Genomic DNA, 5,996 nt, shown 5'->3' on the forward strand with positions numbered 1-5,996 from the left:
TTTTTTTTTTGAGACAGTGTCTTATTCTTGTGCCTAGGTTGGAGTGCAGTGGCACAATCTCAACTCACTGAAGCCTCCGTCTCCTAGGTTGAAGCTTTTCTCGTGCCTCAGTCCAGCTTAGATTTTTTTAAATTTAATTTTTAATTTAATTTTTTTCTAGAGATGAGGTCTCACTATATTGCCCAGGCTAGTTACAAACTCCTAGCCTTAAGTGATCACCCCTCCTCAGCCTCCCAAAGTACTAGGATTACAGGTGAGTCACTATACCTGCTACCAGCTTAGAAATTGAAAAGATGGGGAAACAGTCTTCCTGGGGTGTTTCTGGTACTAAATAGAAGCCTCTTCTCCCCTTCTGTGTCAATCCAAGCAGAAATGACACATGAGTGTATTGGTTTCACAGAAGCCAGGCAAGGGGAAACCCTTGAATAGAAATGAGGACTGTGAATGTCAGGCCTCTGAGCCCAAGCCAAGCCATCGCATCCCCTATGACTTGCACGTATATGCCCAGATGGCCTGAAGTAACTGAAGAATCACAAAAGAAGTGCAAATGCCCTGCCCCGCCTTAACCGATGACATTCCACCACAAAAGAAGTGAAAATGGCTGATCCTTGCCTTAAGTGATGACATTACCTTGTGAAAGTCCTTTTCCTGGTTCATCCTGGCTCAAAAGCTCCCCACTGAGCACCTTGTGACCCCCCCACTCCTGCTCACCAGAGAACAACCCTCCTTTGACTGTAATTTTCCTTTACCTACCCAAATCCTATAAAATGGCCCCACCCTTATCTCCCTTCTCTGACTCTCTTTTCGGACTCAGCCTGCCTGCACCCAGGTGATTAAAAAGCTTTATTGCTCACACAAAGCCTGTTTGGTGGTCTCTCCACACGGACGTGTATGACAGTGAACGTCAGTCATTTCAAGGTCTTCCCATTCCAGTGTTTCTGTGAATCTGTGATGTCCACTGTTTTCACTGCAATTTCAGGTCTTAACATGGGCATCCACAAAGACTGTGCTATTTTTTGGAATATTTGGAAAAAGATTTGAAAAAAGCCAAGTCAAACTTGGATCATTTTTGTGCATCACAGGGAATTTAAAGACCAGAAATAGGGGTGAGAAATAAAAGAACAACTGGCAAAATGCACAGTTACAGGATTCAGTCTAGATCAGAGGAAGGTAAAGTGGCTAGTCCCCCTTCCCTTGATGGTTAACTCAGGAAGGTTATCAATGAGAATCTGATCTTGATTCATGACTTGTACCCTCGTGGGTTCCTACAGTGGGTAGTTTTAGGAGAAGATTGATTTGAATGAGAAGGAAATTTGCCTTCACCTGGGCTCCCTAGGCCAACGAGATACCCTGAATGGAGGATCCCTGTATGGCATCCTTTCCAAGAGTGGAGCAAAAGCCACAGACAGGAGAGGGCTCTGTGGGCTTCCCTTGGCTTTGTCCTTCCTTTAGAGAATGCAGAGGTGAAACTTCTGAGCAAGGAAATATTCCCATAGCCTTTCTGTCCAGGGGGAAGCCTTGAATCTACCTCCCAAATAACAATGGCCGGAGGGACTTCGTCTCAGCTCTAGGCCTTGGAGAGTGAGGGAGGTCCCTGGAGAGGTCCTTAAGCATGAGGCCTGTTCTCATTCTGAATGGGCTCTCCAGGGCCAACTACTTCTCCCTTGTATCATTCTTGTTTCAGTGGGTTGCATCATCAAGAGGGCCCTAGGATGGCCAATAATTTCATTTTTTCAGGTCTACTATTATTTTTTAAAGTATCTTTGAAAAAAAATTTTTACGGTATTTTCAACTTACAAACTATTCCCATTGAGCATGTATGGCAGCTTAACTACACGGATGTAAAGTTTAAGAAGCCAAAACTAATCTAGCTTTGTTTTAAAAAAATTGTGCTATTGTTATAATGGTTAACAAAGTGAGGAAAAGCACCACTCAAATCATAATGTTACAATCTATTCATTCAGTTGGATTATGGGTTGGTCAAACATTAGACTTCACACAGGCATAGCTATGATGCAGTGATTCCTCAGAAGAAGATGAAATTCTCAAATCACATACTACCTCATACGTAATATTAGGAGCAGAATTTAACATTTTCAACATAATACACCATAAAAGCCAGGACTAGTTCTTATCTGATCCCCACCTTGTAACTTCAGTAACCAAAGACATACTGGTGTATAATGAATTATTTCAAATTAACTAACCAGCCTTCCTCGGAAAGAGGAGATTCTTTTTGATGGGGAGAAATGTTAATTTAAGTCTGAACTGAGAAATCTGCTTAACAGTTAGAACTTGATTTGTATTTCTGCACTTAAAAAAAGTTTAGGCATTAACAAGTGTTAGTTAACCCTGAGGAACCATTTTAGTTTCCAAAAGCCAATCTAAATCCCCAATAAAAGAGAACCCCATCTGCTCAAATATGTGAGTACTTCACTCCAGAAGCAAACTCCTCTGCATTTGGATTGATTGCTATGCATCCCAGGGTCTTTTAGAGAGGAGTCATCATTGATAATAAGGTCATTCAACAGGTCTTGGATTTGGTCCACATTTTGTGGGAAGTCTTGAACTGGAATAAACTACTCATGTTCTTCCCCTTCAGTATTTCTTGGAAACAGTGTGGTAAGAGTTATTAAGAAATTATTTTAGGCAGATAGAGAGGAAAAGGGGTCCTTGGAAAGTTTTGATCTCTTTTAAAGCAGCTCCAGAAATGTTTCTTGTCTAGCAGGAAAGCCCTGGCTCTTAGAGCCAGGCTGGCAACCTTTGACATGCAAATGCAAAGCGTGCAACCTTTGATATGCAAATACAAACCTTTAGATATTGGGTCCACCCAACATGGTGATTCCCACCATTGTCCTCTTTCCCTTGTCCCCTTATGTGCCTGGCAACATGGCCGCCCCCACATATCCCTATGTGTGCGGAACATCATGGCGCCCTGCCTTTGCATATTAAAAGGCTAGAGGGGGAGGGCCAGTTTTTTTCGCAGGGTATGTGAATGACGTACCTGGTCAAACCAAATCCCTAAGCCCTATGCGAATCAGACAGCATCTCCTGCAGCCTCTTCATATACCTGGCTGGTTCCCACAGCACTTGGGGTCTCCTCTGTTGGCTTTGGAGACCCCCTCCCTCTGTTTCAGTACAGGGGAACTGCTTCTTTCTTTCTTATCCCTTCTTTCTTGCCTATTAAACTCTTTACTCCTTAAAACCACTCCATGTGTGTCCCTACTGTTTTATCTAATTCGGCATGGGGACCAAGAACCCTGGTGTTCCTCTACTCATGGGAGCCATATCATTTTGGTGCATTGGCTGGGAATCTGAGGTACAGCCTTCGTTGGAGTGGTGAGTATGAAAGCAAGCTTAAAACCTGTTCTATCATTCAGAGGTGCTCTTAGCCTCTATATTAGAATAAATCAAATAAATCAATGGGCATCTGTCAGCCTAGTACATATGCTTAGCGTTGGTTGCTGTACTAAAGACACAGATGTGAAGCTTTCCGGGGAGAACATGGAGAATCCCCCATTACCCACAGGTATTGATCATGTTGGCCATGTTTGAACTAGCTTCTTTTTACTGGGAGACTTAGCCGTCATGTGAGGCTAGACAAAGTTCTGAGGCAACTGAGAATTCCAGGCCAGGGCCTGGTGTGATTCAAATGCCTCTGGACCAAATGCAGCCTCCGACAGTCCATTCCAGTGTTGGTAGAGAATCCTCAACTGTCCTATTGCAAACTCTTCTTCCTTCTCTACCCGTGGCCTCTTACTCTTTCTCTGTGTGAAATGTGCAAGGATTTTTACAGTCTCCTTTTCCCCTGAGGTGAGGTTACTTGCTATGACTTCTCTGGTGAGCACGTGGTATTTCTAAGCCACCTAGTGGAAATAAAAATCCTCTTCATGAGACACATTGCTGGTTCTCTGCAGTACATTGCACCTTTGGAACTTTTCTATTTTGCACTTTTCTGCTGCTACTTCTGTGGGTGGGAAAGCTCTGCTTTTAACAGTTAGGAGTAAGATGTCTTTCATAGCCAAATTTTAGTCTTGCTATTGTCCCACTGGCAGGAAAATGGCCATTCGGTTTCTACATTCCTTTAAGGCACCTATTGTGTCTCCTATTAAGACTACTTAATTAGCAAGGGAATTGTAAGTCTGGAAGTTAACCAGAACCATTCTTCTATGGGTAAGTGCTTTAGTATGGGCCATAATAGCATATAGAGTTCAATCTAGTGTGTCCCCCTCATTAAAGGGGACTTGCCCAATTGCGTGGTTTTCTTGAAATCCTTTTTTTTTTTTTTTTTTTTAAAGACACACAGGCGACAGAAATGTAGGAGGTCAAAGGGAAATAAAAGGCAGAGGACTAAGACTTCTTGGGGACAGCATGACTAAGGCCCAAAAGTATAGTTCCTCTGGTGTCATGGCTTGGAGGGTCATGCCTGCAATCATGGGTGGCACATTCAACAGGTGCCAGGGATTCAGGAGCCAAGGAGAGAAAATAGTTGAGGGGATGCCTCCTACTGCTCTCTCCTCCATCCTGGATCACATACCAAAAGGAAGGAAACTAAAAGGATGCTTTTCTTCTCACTTCTCTTTCTAGATGGGTAACAGATCATCTTCAACACGCACTCCTCTGGAGTGTATTTTGAAGTACTGGGACTTCTTTGACCTTAAAACTTTGAAGAAAAAGTGGCTTATTTTCTTTTGTACAGGGGTATGGCCTTTTTACTAGACCTTTGCAAGTGTTGCAAAATCAACCCAGCTCTTTTAGCAACCACATTGGGCAGGCCAATATGTAAAATAATTCCCCAAAATTAAAAAAGTAACTTTCAGGGAAATAATCTGAGTGTCCCCCTTATTTGGGGCCCCTTCATGTTCCCTTCTTATTGCAGGACCTTAGCCAAGTAAAGGAGTCTTAGGCCAATTTTCTGATAATACTGATAGGTATATAGAAGCTTTCCAAAGTTTAACACAGGGATTCGACCTCTCATGGAGGAATGTTATGCTGCTCCTAAGCCAAACCCTAACTGCAGCTAAAATAGGAAGCTCTGCAACAGGAGAAAATTTTGGAGACGAGCAATATGTCTCCTGTAATAGGCCAAAAGGGAAAAGAGAAAATAGAGAAGGCAAAGAAATAGGGGAAACACCATTACACATAGGAAAAGAGGCAATACCTCTTGACAATCCTAATGGGAACTCCTCTCCATGGTGTTTTCCTTCTTTCATGGTTTAAAAGTCTTCTATCTCTTTTATAATGTTTCTACCCGGAAAAGTTAATTTTCCAAACCTTAAAATGTTTGGCTTAGAGTTGAGCTGGGGAAGGGAACCCAGAAGACTAATATGTTCACAAAAGTGTAAAAATTTCTTACCAGTCAGGCTTTTGTCTTCTCTCTCCCTGTGCAAAACGGCAAAAGGGATAATAAGAATTATTGTTGGAGAGGTTCCAAGATAGCTGAGTAGGAAAAACTCCAGTCTAGAGCTCCCAGTGTGAGTGACCCAGAAGATGGGTGATTTCTGCATTTCCAACTGAGATACCGGGTTCATCTCACTGGGGCTTGTTGGGCAGTGGGTGCAGCCCATGGAGTGTGAGCTGAAGCAGAGCGGGGCATCGCCTCACCCGGGAAGTACAAGGGGGTCAGGGAATTCCCTTTCGTAGCCTAGGGAAGCTGTGACAGACAGTACCTGGAAAATCGGGACACTCCCACCCTAATACTGTGCTTTTGCAATGGTCTTAGCAAACGGCACACCAGGAGATTATATACCGCGCCTGGCTTAGAGGGTCCCATGCCCAAGGACCCTCACTCACTGCTAGCACAGCAGACTGAGATCGAACTGCAAGGCAGCAGCGAGGCTGGGGGAGGGGCGTCTGCCATTGTTGAGGCTTGAATAGGTAAATAAAGTGGCCAGGAAGCTTGAATTGGGTGTAGCCTACTGCAGCTCAAGGAGGCCTGCCTGCCTCTGTAGACCCCACCTCTGGGGGCAGGGCATAGCTGAACAAAAGGCAGCAGA

The sequence above is a fragment of the Rhinopithecus bieti genome, unplaced genomic scaffold (assembly GCF_001698545.2).
Source record: "Rhinopithecus bieti isolate Rb0 unplaced genomic scaffold, ASM169854v2 scaffold_24390, whole genome shotgun sequence".
Lineage (NCBI taxonomy): Eukaryota > Metazoa > Chordata > Mammalia > Primates > Cercopithecidae > Rhinopithecus > Rhinopithecus bieti.